The following is a 14,841-nucleotide window of genomic DNA, read 5'->3' as shown; positions in this document are numbered from 1 at the left end:
GTGCTGAGGGATGTGACCCCTGAGAAGGACTGTCAGAGGAATGTGGTTAGCCATCCCCCGGGGTAGGGACCCTGAGTCTCTGGGGTCTGATCCTTGTGGATGGGGCCAATGGATGAGGAAGTCAAGCAGAAGGCCTGGCCCTTGTCTCTGGTTCTCCCTTAGGATTTCTCTTCTCCCTGCCCAAGGATGGCTGATGAGCAGTGCCTGGGGAAGGGTGGCCCACCTGCACAAGCCTTCCCCTTGGCCTGGGTGGGGCCAGGGAGGGGCACAGGGAAGTCACAGCCCGAAGGAGCACAAAGAGCAGGAAACAAACTTTTTGGAACAGCGTGCTGGGGGAGAGCCCGGGACGGCTCCGGCGGAGGGTGGGAGTGTGTGTCCACGCAGGGCGGGCGATGAGACGGCCGTGGGAGCAGTGGCTGCGGGTCCCTGGGCTCTCTCTGTGTTTCGGAAGGAAACAGACCAGGGCTCTTCCTGCCTGGCCTGCGGTCCCTCTGCGGGGGGAGGGCTTGCCTGCGTGATAGGGAGCTGCCTGGCTGGAACAGCGCCTTCACCTCCGGCTTCTGTGTTCTGGCAGGCGCAGGCTGGGCCGGGTCTCTGCTGACTCCCAGCCAGCCTGTGGACAGCTCCAGGAGGGGCTGCCGGCACTGTTCGGAAGAAGACCCTGGGTCAGAGCTGGGTGCTCCCAGGAGACCTCCTGCCTCTGCCTTTGGACGTTCTGGCAGGTTTGGTGGCGATAGGGGGGCAGCCAGACTCCTTCCCACCCTCACACTGTGTTCACATTCCAGATGATTCCACCTGAGCTGCGTGAATTCATGCTAATGCTGGTCACTTTGGATGCCAGCAGACGTTTGTGCCTAGGAAAACCCGATGACAGAGGTGTGTGTGTGTGTGTGTGTGCGCAAATGTGTGCACATGTGCACACATGGGTGGGTGCTTACCAGTGCATGCTTGTGCGTCCAGTCCCCAGAGGCTCTCAGCAGTGTGTGGGGAGTCAGCAGGATTCCCTGGACCCGGCTCCAGCCCACAGAGGTGTTTGGAGGCTCCCATCCATGTCTCCCAGGGTCTTCTGTCAAGCCCGTGGGCACATCTGCTCCTGTTTGCAAGATGCATGGGAGCACATGGGATGTGACATGTCCCTGGGGCCCAGCTCCCCACGCCCGTCCGTAGAGAGGCATGCCCGGCAAGGGTGGCTGGGCAGTGGCCCCCGCCCCAGGCCTCGGCCTTCCCCCATGTGGGGCCCTGCTATGCGCACACTGGCTGGGATTGGGAACTGGGCTTTCTGGACCTGCATATGGCGTGAACTGCCACCACCCGGTGAGCTGATGTGTTACTATTTTGTCTTGAAGCTAAGTGACGTCAATAAGCCTCATGTCCATCTGTTCAGGTTGGACTTTGCCTGCACATGAGTTAGAGAACGACTTCTTGGATTTCGAACGAGCGATAAAGAACGACAGCCCTGTAGAAGTAAAGCAGCCTGGTAGACACAACTGGGCCCCACCAGCTCAATCTGTGTGTGCATACGCACGCTTGCTCTAGGCCTTAGGGGTGGTGAGGTCAAAAGTCAGCCCTAGAGGAGCCCCTCCTCGGGGCCCTGCTTACAGGGACCCAGCTGCTGCCCACGCTTCTGGCAGCAGATGGCCCTTTGCCCTGGGGCCGGTGGGGGGGGGGAGGTCGGGTGGAGGCAGGAGGCCAGTGCTGAGCGGTCAGCTCTCAGGCTGCCAGCCCCCTCCTCTCCCACCCGTTGTCTGCCCTAGGCCAGGAGAGCCTGGAATGCTCTGTAGCTACTGAGAGGGGCTCCCCCGCCCTCCTCAGACACCACAGGTGGGAGGTGAGGGGGCGACACTTTGCTGCTCCCAGGGAAGTCAGTAGAGCCAGGAGCGGGGACCAGGGGCCAGCGGGGATGGTGCATCACCCCACTGGTAATCTGGAAGCAGGGTTGGGAGAGGCTGGGCGCCCCTGTGAGGATGAAGGGCAGCGGTCACAGGTGACCCTGTGCTTGGTGCATTTATCAAAACAGCCCCCAGCTAAGCGCCGGCTTCGGGCCTGGTGCAGACTGCAGCCTAGAATGCAGAGCCTGGGGCTGGGCCGACCCTCTCCTGCTCTTGTGGAAACCACTCTCCGGGATGGGGACGCCCTCGAGGGGGAGGCAGCCCTCCATGCACAGCCTGCAGAGTGGGGAGACCCGGGGTGGAGGGCGGGCGCTCTGACGTCACCAGGGATGCTGACCTGAGCTCAGGGCTGCAGGCTACCCGAGACACGGCCTGTGACGGCCTTTGGCCCTGTGGGGCCGCTGCCTCAGTCTGGGGCTGCACGAGCCTCAACGAGCCTGAGACACGGTCTCCTATCCCTGCAGACCAACAGGGCCTAGAGTTGGCTTTAAGTTACTTTAAACAAAAATAATGATCTGCGATATGTTTGCACAAACTTGCTCAGTAAGCCGAAATTTGTGGATCGTTTTTCCCATTCAGTGGAAATGGGGTGCCTGGGGTGGAAGGTCGTCTCTGAGGGGCTGGAATTGAGAGAGCGGGAGAAATCTTGAGGGGAAAGAGCCACTGGCCAGGAGCAGGAGTCCGGAAGCTCCTTATCACCCTTTCTTCTCTAGTTGAGGATCAAAAAGAAGCTTTTAAAATAATTCTGAAATACACTCTACACACTGAAGAGTGTGTATAACTCCAGTGCCCGTTAGAACAGTAATAAATAGCGACGACCCCGCGAAGCCCCCACGGGGGTAAACACGGGATCACGAGCACACCTCCAAACACTCCCAGCACATCGTCTCCCTTCTCTGACCGTGGCTTCAGCGACCACTGGCCTGGAAGCTGCATTAATAGCTACCTTGTCTTGTTTACGATGTTACTGTCTACAGATATGTTGCTAAGCAAGGGACTGCTAAATTTTGCCCGTTTCCGAACTCAACTTTCACAAACAGAATCATACCGCGTGAATTGTGTAACTTGGATTTTTCTGCTCATGAGATGCATGCCCTGTGGGGTGTAGACCTGTCTACTGGCTGTTCTCACTGCTGCAGAGCACTTCACTACAGGAATTATTTGCGTTGTTTCCAGGTTTTGCCATGGCGACCAATGCCCATCTCAATATCCCTGAAGGTCACAGATCCGAGAGTGTGACTGCTTTGGTTCAAATCCTGGCTACCCAGTTCCTGCTTGTGTGACCTTGAGCAAGTCAGTGTGCCCCCTCTGTTCCGGGTTTTGCACCTAGAAAATACAGACAATAATAGTGCGCACCTTAGCAGGCTGTGTGGAGAATTAAGTGAGTTAATATAGCACTTAAATTGCCAACCGGCATGGGGTGAGTTTAAAGATTAGATATGGTGATGGTGGTGATGGTGGTGATGGTGGTGGAGGTGATGATGGTCCTCTCTAGTGTGCACACGCCTGTGTGCTCACCCCCAGGGCGCTCATACTTCAGTATCTATGTCCTTGTTTGTGTGCCCCATGTGCCCCTTCACCAACATTTTCCAAGGGTTCGCAGGAGGTTCTGCCTCCCCCTCCACATAAACACGTCTCAGTGGAGTTGAAAGCTGTTCGTGTGGCGGTGAACACACAGTCGAGGACAGAAGGATGGGATGCATCCGTCCTCAGTCACCCGCGTCCCTGAGGTCAGGGGGTCTCCGGTGCGTGAAGATGCCCATGGTCCATGAAGGCTTCTGGGGGCAGGTGAGGGGGCAACGGGCTGAATCCAACACGCTGAGAGCATGGCTTCTTCCTTCAGTCCAGGTTCCTTGGGAGGATGGGCAGCCGTTGTGCGGGGAGGGGTCTGCAGTGCACAGTCAGCTCCTGCCTCCCCCGCCAGCAGCCGGAGTTCTGCCCAGCAACCGGGCCACCCTCCATCTGCCGTCTGGAATAATGAGCTCACCCCTCCGCGGCTGGCACAAGTCAGCTTTCCTTCTTCTACTCACTGGATTATCCTTTCAGTTTCCCATTGTGTTGGCTAATGGCCTCACAACGCGCCTGCCTGTTACCTTTCCTCCCCTGCTGGCGGCTCTGGAGGAGAGCCTCGATCCCTCCGACCTGCAGGGCCGGGCGTGTGGTGGCAGGAATGCGACCGGGAGCTCGAGGACCTGCGTCACCCTCTGGCCTTCAGTGCAGCCATCAGCCCAGCCTCCAGTGTCACAACATTGCATGGGGCGCCCTCCCCTCTTCGGCGACATGGCCCATCCTCTGGTCTTTTTAAGCCCTACCCCAATTAAGCACATGGCTGTCCCTTGGCTGTGACAGATGGCCTGGGTGCCTGAGGTGGGATGGAGCCTATGGATGGGCCCTCAGTTCACTGTCGATTTCCTCCGCACCCTGAGAGAAGAGGTGACGGGACTGTGAGGCTGGACTTCCAGCTCCTTCTGGGCTCGAGGCCAGGTCCTACAGGGGAGAAGCAGTCGGGGGTTGGGTGGGCTGTCCCTTGGGCCTTTTCCCACTATCCTCTTGTGCAGCCGAGGGTGCAGATGGGCAGAAAAGGCAACACGAGTTCTCCCGTGGCAGCAAGAGAGCTCCCGTCTTCTGGGGGAGTTTGGGAACTCAGCCATCACTGCCCAGGAAGGTGTGCAATCACCACCATCAGGAAGGAGTGGCCTTTGAAAATGTGACCAGTCAGTAGTGCTTGTCCACTTGGCTTTGCTTAGGGATGGATCTGGAATAGAGGGGTCGTTCATCTAAAAAGAAGATGTCAAAGGACAGAAACCACAAGGGGACCAGTCCTGACTTAGGCAAACGTTGGCTGCACCCAGATTTCCTGGGGGGTGTTTAGCTTCTTGGGGGCTGCAGGAGACTGGCCATGGCCCCCTCGGCAGCCCAGCTCTGACCTCCACAGGTCCCGACCCCATGGCACGCGGTCCGTGGGCAGCGGGTCCCGCTGGGGGCTGCGGGAGCCTGTGTGCCTGCCTGCCCCTGTGAAGGCCTGAACGCACGTCCCAGCCGGCGGTGCCGTGGCTGTCTGAGGCGCAGCTCTCTCCAGATTGGCTGATCTTGAAAGCAGTGACATGCCGTGTCAGATCTGCCTGAAGTCCAGGCACGTGGCCGCGTTGAGCATGCAAATGAGTCGGACGCTTGCCCGTGGCCCGGGGCAGCGGAGCCAGCCGCCCCACACCCCTGGGAGGCCCAGCAGGTGCCGTGCAAGGCAGGTGTGCGGCTCACCATATGCTCTGGCCAGCATCGGGTTTCTGCCGGCGTCTTTCAATGACCCACCAGGTGAGATCCAGTGGGCGGGGAAGGGCCCACACTGGCCTGCGGCTGCACGAGTCAGCTTCGGGCATTCTGTGCTGTGCACAGACAGCGGTGTTGTTGGTAGCCCTGGAGCCGGGCCTGCCCTGAAACCCTGACCACAGGGGCAGGATGGGACAGAAGTGGGGGGCGGGGAGGGGTGCTGCGGCTGACTTTAGGAGCCTCCGACCCCCGTGGCTCTTGCTAAAATCCTCTGCATTTTGGAGAGCTCTGTTGCACCCCTAAGAATGAAATCGGACCCTTGGGGAAATAGGACCCAAACATCTGTATTGTCTGTGTCTCATGGGGTGCTGGGTTTGAGGACCCATAGTGTAGAGCTTTGCAGCCCAACACAGTAGCCACTGGCCACACGGGCCCATTAAATGTCAGTTCATTGAACTAAAACTGAAACAGTTTGTCGGTGCTCAGTTGTGCTATTGGATGGTGTGCAGGGGGCACACTCCCATTGCTGCAGACTTGAAAGTAGGCACTGATGGGGGGCTTAGGGAGGTGGCCTGGGGCTCAGGGCAGAGGCTGGTCTGCTGAACCCTCATTCCCAGGGTGTAGCTACGCCCGGGAGAAAGGCCTTCGTTGGCCTCAGTGGCTAGGCTCCCAGGGGATCCTCTTGCCCGCAGGTCATGCATGCCTGGAAGAACCCTTGCCCCACATCAGACTGACTGCAGTGACTCCCGAAAAAAAATGAATGCAGCTAGTCAGCTGCCTCAGAGCATGCCAGTGTGGGCCGTGTGCCAGAGCGTGCAGCCTCGCTCGGCCTGTCTGGGTCTCCCCCTGTAATTTAACAGATGATCATTTTTGCAGCAAAGGGATAATGACATGCGCTGGGATCGCTAAAACCCAAGGTCTGGTTCTCAAATGCACTCAAGTGCACACCCAGCAGCGTGTAGCAGCGAAGGGGTTCGGACAAAAACGGAGTCGGGGCGGGGGGGTGCTGTGCTCGCAGGGCAGCGTTTCACAGCACGTGCTGCCAACTGTTGCAAAAAGGAAAAGCATCACCCCTAAGAAGAGAGAGGGGAGATGCGCGTACGATGGCAGGCCGCGGCCCCTCCTGCTGCCTTGTTCTGGGGCAGCAGGCCCGCGACAGCTGGGTGTCACCGACAGCTGCTTTTTCCTGGGGAGAAATTAAAAGATTAGGGGACGTGGGCACGTGCTGGCCTCAGGAGCCCAAACAATGCTTGATTTAGGGGGAAACTTGTCTGGGGAGGCTGACAAAGGAGGAGGCTCCGAGTTGGCCAGGGGTCAGAGGGGGCTGGCTCTGCCGGAGACAAAAGGGCCAAGGAGGGGAGGGGGCAGCAGGCTGGAGGGGAGCCGCCCAATGAAAAGGGGCCCAGCAGCAGCTGCTCCAGCTCCAGAAATTTGAGACGGGTCTTTTCACAAACACAAATGCGGGAGAAGAATAGGGGGCCACGCTGAGCTGAAATGGCTCGTTTGCAAATGAAAGGCAGATTGAGAGCCCGTCCAGTTTCCAAGTTGTCACCTAAGAGGGTGGAAAATGGTTAGGGCAGGGAGAGCACGCGTTGGGCCAGAAGTGTGCCGAGCAGATGGGCCCACCACCCCCCTCCTGGCCCTGTGTTTACATCACAATCGCGGGCCCTGCCCGGCAGGCGCAGAAGCGGCCCCTGAAGTCCGTGTGGACACCGGGCTTGTCCCCCAAGCCTGGACCTGAGCGGATCTAGCCGGGCCCATGGGAGGCCTTTACTGCGGCCTATGTCCGTGTTAATGTATGCTCCAGGCTAAATTAAACGCACTCATGGCCAAGAAGCCGCAGACGATTGTGGGGAGGCAGGCCTGGGAGGGGGGCACTGTGCTGTGGCCCCCAGGTGGGACGCCCGACTTGCCCCTGGCTGTTCCCTCTCAGTGACTGGTGCTGGCCAGGAAGGGCAGCCAGGCTGCGTGGCAGGCTCATAAGGTTTAACCTCGACAACGCACACAGTCCACCCCCAGAGTCAGAGCCATCCCCAGGGACCCGAAGCCTCAAGGGGTCTGAGGGCGGGGGACTTGGCTTTGCATCCCTACTCCACTTCTGGAGTATTTCCGCCAAGAAGGCATGGCTTCATCAGACACGCCACGCCAGGGGCTGGACGTGCCGCCCTCCTCGAGAGGTCGGAAGGCGGAGAAATGCTGTGGTCACGCCGAGGGGGGTGGACGGCCGGGTGCAGCCCACGCCCCGTGCTGCTCTGTGTGGTGGACGGCACCGTTGGAACACAGAGTCCGAGTGAGGCCCACCGCCGTGTTTGTGGACCGCATCCCGGTGACGCAGAGGATGGCCCTGAGTTTTTAGGAAGGACGGCATCTGGTAGAAAAGGGCAGTGTCTCTACAAGGGGCTGTCACGAGGCTCAGAATCGAGGTGGCACGTGCATGTGTGTGTTCACGGGGACGGGAGGGAAGTCGGGCTGAGGGCTCTATGGGGCTGGACTGTGGCAGCTTGCGTCTGCGACTCTGTCAAGATACAGGTGCTCAGAGGAGAAGACGGAGCAATGTGCCTGGAAGCCCACAGTTCTGGGACACTCGCGCCTCACCCGGGAGTCGCTCTGAGGAAAGGCCCGAGGTCCTCATCAGCTTTCAGGACACCCTGTGTGCACAATTCCTGCCGCCCAGCGTCCCATGGGCCCACGTGGACCATGCGGGGGAGGGGCAGTGTGGTGTTTGGGGTTCACTGGAGGATGGGTGACTGTGGGAATTGGGGGTTGGCTGATGCCGGGTGGGGAGATCTCTGCGCAGAGGACGGTCTCCTACCGCCGGCCCGCTGGTCGCTGTGGAGACCGTGGGGGCTTGGCAGGAACCAGAGGGATGCCCCCGTGCCCCCAGGTGGTGACGGGCCGTTCCTGATGATTCGTTTTTCTCTCCATCCACTGAGTCATTATTACATCATCCTTGCTAAGTTCAGGCTGAAGCTAAGTTTCACGCTCTGTGCTGTTTTGGTTCTCGCCGCCGCCCACGCGTCTGGACCACCTGGAGAGGACATGAAGGGCTGCCCAGGCCCCATCCCAGAGCACCTGCGCCAGGATCCTCGGGTGGGGGAAGCTGGGCATTCATGTGCTTTAAACAGTTCCTTCGGGGGTCTTTTTTTTTTTTTTTAAAGATTTTATTTATTTATTTGACAGAGAGAGACAGCCAGCGAGAGAGGGAACACAAGCAGGGGGAGTGGGAGAGGAAGAAGCAGGCTCATAGCGGAAGAGCCTGATGTGGGACTCGATCCCGTAACACCGGGATCACGCCCTGAGCTGAAGGCAGACGATTAACCGCTGTGCCACCCAGGCGCCCCCCTTCGGGGGTCTTGAAGGGGCACGCAGGGTTGCAAAAGGGCTGCCTGGAAGGTCGGCCTCAGTGGCCTGCCTATATTCCTAAAACGAGCGGGCCATGCCGCCTCAGGCTCCATGGCACACAGGCCGATGTTGCCGGCCTGGCCTCCTATCCCACGCCTTGCTCAGGGGGCCACACGTGCGTGGGACAGTGGGGTTCGCCCTGTATAAAACCGTCATTTGCACTTCGTGTTTTAGTAAGAGATGAGATGCCCAGGGATTGTTTCCACAGCTCAGAACTCGGGAGAATTCAGCAGGCCTGCCCGTTGTTCTGCCGGGGGTGGTGGCCCTGAGAGGTGTGGGCGCCCAGCTCCGTGGACCGGGGCGGGGGGCATCCAGGCCAATGTGGAAGGGAGCCACAAGGCCGCTGCTGGAAGCGAGTTATGTAGGCATGAGCTCCCGCGGGAGCGTCGGTACAGCCACCCCCCACCTCTGGGAGCTCCGGTCTGGCTCAAAACTCACAGAGGTGTGCTTTGTCCTCAGGGACGGAGGCAACGGAGGCACTGTGAGAGGCACCCGGGCAGCAGAAGGAGATGCCTGGACGGGGCCTCGGGGTTCGGGTCCCTCATCAGCCCCACGGCAGCCGGGGCCTCAAACAGCAAACACCTTTCTCCCCCTCGGGAGGCTGGATGGAGATCAGGTGCAGGCAGGAAGGTCGGGCTCTGGGCAGAGTCTCCTCCTGCTTGTGGACAGAGGCCTTCCTGCCCTGTCCTCGTGTGTGGGGCAGAGGGCTCGGGGCTCCTTCTGCTCCTGGGAGGGCACTGATCTCATCATGGGCCCACCCTCCTCAACCCCCACAGGCCTGCCTCCCAATGCCGTCCCCCAGGGGTCAGGGCTGCAATCTCCAGTGGGGATCCCCCACCTTCGTCCCCACCGTCCACACGGGGAAAGGGAGTTTGCTCTGGAAAGTGTCACCTCACATGTAAATGACACGTATTCGAGAAGGGTCTGCTGGGGCAAGTTTCCTGGAACCCTTGGTTACTGAGCTGGAAAAAAGTGAAGGAAAGTTCTCAACAAGGGGACATTGTTTTGCCTCTTTGATAAGGAGTATTTCCTATGTACACGATTTCAATTCTTCTGAGAGGCTTCAAGTCCTCCGATCTCAAAGTCCCCAATCATGCCAAGCATGTGTGGCTCCTGGGGCCGTCCTGGCCACTCCGCAATCCCTTTCTGGCCAAGACTCGGCCTGCATCCCTGGGATGGGTTCCGTGTCCCTGGCAACTTCCAGAGCAGGGAAGAGCCAGCCCAGTAAACACCTTCCCCGTACTTCAGTCTGCCTCCAGGAATGGGTGGCTTTCGTGATATGCACCGTTCAGGTTCCCTGGGCACCCACATCCCGCTCAGAGGCTGGGGGGGGGATGCAGGGTGTCAGGGGCCTTTGTGGGTCACAGGACACCAGGGCACAAAGGCCCAGCTGCTGGTGACATCAGCTGGGGGGAGGGCTTATTTGCAAGGTACTGGCTTCTGGCGTCCCTGGAGGCCCCGCTGACCCCGCGCTTGCCTGCCCCCAGCTGTCTGCAGGGGGACCCAGTGTGGGGACCCCAGACAGAGCACCTGCTCTATGAACGTTCCTCAGGTGGACACCATGCACGTCATTGTCTGTCTGAGTCCAGACTTTATCTGTCCCACGGTATTTGTGCCCCTGATAGCCTGACTTTGGTCGCTGGTAACTCTGGAGTGAGTCTGGCATTCAGTAACTCACAGAAGACCGAATTCAGCCTGCAGAGGTGGCCAGGTGGGCAGCCGGGTGGCTGACTTAGAGTCCTGGGGTCACTGCCACCTCAGCCTAGTGTCCTCATCTGTGAGGTGGGGACAGGGACAGCCCCTTGCTCTGCGAGGGCCAGAATCCCGTGAGCTGTGTGCTGGGTGCTGGGAATGATGCTTCTGTCCTCACTGAGCGTAAGAGGAAGACCCATGAGGAGTAAATGGTGCTCAGCCGGTCTTCAGCCGTGTGCTTCGAGGCTCCGGGTTGCTGCACGTGTCGTCCCGTGTGTGTGAGTGGCTGCCCTGTGCTCAGGGGCCCTGGCGGACCGCAGGCTGGGTTCAGCAGTGCACCTGCAGAGGCGATGCTCGGAGATGCCGAGCCTGGGAAGGGCCACCGTCCTCTCTGCACTGCTCCTGGTTTCACCATTGGCTTTGAGGATTCGGAGCTGGAAAAGCTGTCTTTGCCCTGGGTCTCCAGTGTGCGGTGGTGCTGGGAGTGGCCTGTGCGGGCAGGCAGGGGAGGAGGCTGCCCGCGAGGGTGGCCTGGCCCCCGTGGTCTGGGACACAGGACCTTGCAGCCCCAGAGAGAGGCCCCAGGGGTGTCCAGCATGGACAGAGCCGTGAGCAGAGGCCCCAGCGACCCTCAGAGGAGGCATGGCCCCTGGGGCCTCTGGGCCGGCGTCCGAGGTCTTGCGTGCTCATCTTCTGTAGGGTGCTTACCCTGAGGCCCCCGTGTCACAGAGATGCCTTCATTCACCTTCATCCATCAGACGGCATCGATGTCCCCGCAGACCCGCGCGGCCGCCGAGGGTGATGCTTCCAGTGGAGTCAGCAGAAGGCATGGTTTCGAGAGGAGGAGCTTGGCGCCTACGGCTTTTTTTTTTTTTTTTTTTAAATGAGAAAGCACATATTGTGCTGTCGTCTTCGCCTCAGAGCCAGGGGCTAATTAGACTCTAGGTTTCCATTGTTCCCAGGCAAGCCAATGCGAAACACGCTCCTGGTGGAGGCAGCAGGCAGCCCTTTCTCCCTGGCTCAGAGTTTCCAGCCAGCAGCTGGCGTGTGCCTGGCGGGGGCCAGGGGCTGGCACGGTGCTAGGGGGCGGCCCCTGGTTCTCCGGCTCTGCCTGCCCACGGTGGCGCGCTCGAGTGGGCTGCAGACAGCCCCCGAGCTGTGGGCGATGCGATCGCCAGCGTGTCTGTCCGCGTCCGGTTCTGGTTGGGGCCACAAGACCTTCGCACGATGTGGTGTCAGCGAGGCGATTTTCAGATATGTCTGTGTGTTCTGGGCACCTACTGGGGGGGGGGGCAGATCTCCATCCCCTTCATTGGAACCGGCCCACCGGGAGGGCTGGAGCCCGCATCCAAGGTGCAGGAAGGCCTTACCACCTTGGGCCGCCATGCCGTGGGGAAGCACACGCTAGCTCACGGGGGCGAGTACAGAGGTGGCCCCGGCACGTGCCCAGGGACTCCGCCAGCCTCTGTCTCCGCCGCCTCAGCCTGTTCTTTTAAGACACGAATCTTGGGCTGATCTGTTGGGTGGCACTGGACAGCGGGAGCCCCCTCCTCTTGCCATCCGGCCCGGACTCAGAAGCCCCGGGCTTTCCCGGACGTGGGAGGGCACGGCCCCCTCCTGTCACCCCGTGCCCTCCAGGCCTGGCCTACTGCAGGCTCGACGGCAGGCACCTCCTCGCCACCTCGCTGTTCACTTCTCATCTCTCCCTGCTTTCAGCGGCACGGCAGGGGCCCTGCAGCTCACGGAGAGGTGAAAATAAAGTCAAGAAGATCGGGCAACGTGAGTGGAAACGCGGGGAAACCAAATGAACACAGCAGGGACAGGGAAACTGGACGCTGGGACTGAGATAACATTTAACTCTGATTTCTCGGCAGCTGGGAGTTTTTTAGAGTGCCGGTTCTTAATTTACAAAGGAAAAAAAAAAAAGCAGGGCCGTTCTCCAGGAGAGACAAGGTATTTTCCTGGCACTTACGTCCGGGAAAATTAAGTATTTGCACATAAGGCAGAGGAAAGAACATAGCATTTTATGTTTCCCACAGCGCCGTTTTTTGTTTTTGGGTTTTTTTTTAAAGAAGAAAGTCGTTTGCACGTGGCGATTTTTAGTGCCCTTGCATCATCGAGCCTTGGGTGGGGTGGTGCGTCCTCCTCTGGGGGCAGCGTCTCTGCCAGCAGCTGGATGGGGCCCAGGAAGCCCGGGAACAGACCCCACCTGGGTGGGCAGGTCCCCCCGTGGGCCCCGCAGCCCTCGCTGTGCTTTTGGCAGGAACAGGGTGGTGTCCGGAAAATGCCAAGGCGGATCTCCTGGGCTGGAGATAGAGGCCAGATACTCATGCTTTAGAGCCCTCCAGACAGTGTGACGCTGACATTCTGTTCTCAAAGTTCCATCTGAGCTTTGGCTCAGGCAGAGTGCAGGGGAGGGAGGGGACACCGAGAACCGGAGGTCAGCAACTGCCTCGCCCTTGGAAGGTCTGCTCGGGCTGGCTTCTCGGGCGCCCGAGGCCATCTTGAACAGGTGGCCCCATTAATCTGTTCGTGGGAACCGAGTCCCAGGCTGTGATCTTCTGTGGCTCTAGGATCTACAGGCCTCGAGAGAGCGCGAGTCACCGCTGCCCTTCTGCAGCGCTGGGCCAGGCCGGCCTTCTCACGCGCCGGGGAGTGGCCCTCGCACACGCGTCCCAGCAAGATGCCTTCATTCCCCACAAATCACAGGCACACATGGGCACAAATGCTTTCATGTGTTATTCGCGGGCACCGAAAAGAAATCTTTTCTTATCTGACCTGACCTGGGGATTTCATCATGGCATTAACACATTTCTGCCTTGGTGGGTTTCTTCCTCCTGCACACCGGCCTAGAGCCACAGACAGGACCTGGGTGGGCCCACAGAGGTTTGCTGTCTGCCGGACGTCTCAGAGGGCTGTCTGTCATCAGGAGGTGGGTGCCCTGTCCCTTGGCAGTGCACGGGGGTCCGATGGGCATGGCGCCTGGGGGCTCTACCTCGGGCCTCCAGCTCCTCTGAGGGTCTGAGCCCAGCTGGGCAGAGCAGGGGACCTGGAAGGGGTCCTGGGGGGCTGTGAGGGCCGAGACGCAGCTCCCTGTAGGAATCTGAGGGGTTCCCGGATGGCTCCGCCCCACCGGAGCCCTCGGGCCTGGCCCAAATTGGTGCAGGGGCAGGAGTCTCCGGGACTCCGAGGTGGCCTTTCCCACCTAAGCGGGCTGCTGGAGCTAACTTTGCATTCATAGGGAAACTGAGAATGTGTGCTTTTCAGCCCGCTGTGCTGCACCCCAGCCTACCTCTCCTCGTCCTCCTTGTAACGTCTAACTCACGATATCCCATTCATTCTCACGGGCAGCTCTGCCCTGTTTAGGGAACATGCAGACAGACCCTGACCTCCCTTTGCAGCCCCAGCACACGGAGGGTCCTTCTACATTCTCACCCCAGGATGCTGGCAGGCTCCCTGCCTCTCTTCCCTCAGGAAGGAATGGGTGGCCAGGAGTTTATCCCAGCTGGAGAAGACAGGGTGTGTTCTGTGGGCTTCCCCTACTCAGCATGAGTAGACTCATGTTTGACATTCCCACTCGTGTCACCTCTGAGGGCTGTGCACCTTCTGAACAAAACGTCCCTTTTGGGGAGCCCTCGGCCCTCCTACCCGGCCACCTCCAAGGGCTCCAGGTGCTGCCGCTTCTGGTTAGAGCCAGTGATGCTGGGACTGTGTTTCTGACTGGGACCCAGACGCATCCCAAGGGTGGCTCCCCCAACAGTGGCCCTGCCTCAGACCTGTCCTCCAGTTCCCCGACAACGCTGCTGTGTGGGCAATGATACCATGGGCAAACCCCTTTGTTTCCTTGGGACACATGCTCACTTGGGAAATGAGGTCACAGACACATGATCTTGAAAGCCTTTATGGTCACTGTGATGATGTGTTCGGTGCTGGAAGCTTCAGCGGCCCTGGGATGGGCCCCAGCCTCCCTTTGAGGAAGGACTTGCTGCCCCAGCTGCGGGGACCGTGGTCAGCACACAGGCCTCGGTTGTCATGACCACAGCATGGCCACTGCGCCCAAGAATGTGCCCCTCTGGGAGGCAGGGGCTGTGATGCAGGATCCTCCTGAAACCAACCCTGGGGCCACTGTTTCAGCTGTGTGCTGGCTGGGGAGAGGTGACCCGCGCGAGATACGACCTTGGTCTCCGCTCTCCGCACCTCGCCTACCAGTACCCCCAGAGCAGCCTCGACGTGCAGGGAGGGTGAGTAGCTGGAGTGCGACCTGTCCTGGGGAGTGAGCGTCCCTCCGTTTGTGGAACGAGAGCCCTGCAAGCAGACCCCGGCTTCCTGTCCTGTGCGGAACCCTGCGAGGAGCTGCCCTGTGCACAGCCCCGGCCGCCCCACCTCCTAGGGCGGGCGCAGTCCGACCGTGTCCCAAGGATCCTTGAACGTCAAAACCGAGGAAAGAGAGGTCCAGGAAAAATGGGCCCCATAGATGAGGAATGGGGATTCAGAGCCTGGAATGATTTTTAGACCACAGTCACGGCAAATGTCCCAAGGAAAACACAGGTAACTAAAGCCTGAGCAAAGCAAGAGGACTACCCCCCCCCCC

Source organism: Ursus maritimus, unplaced genomic scaffold, assembly GCF_017311325.1.
Source record: "Ursus maritimus isolate PB19 unplaced genomic scaffold, ASM1731132v1 scaffold_34, whole genome shotgun sequence".
Taxonomy (NCBI): Eukaryota; Metazoa; Chordata; class Mammalia; order Carnivora; family Ursidae; genus Ursus; species Ursus maritimus.
Note: the sequence above shows the minus strand (reverse complement) of the source record.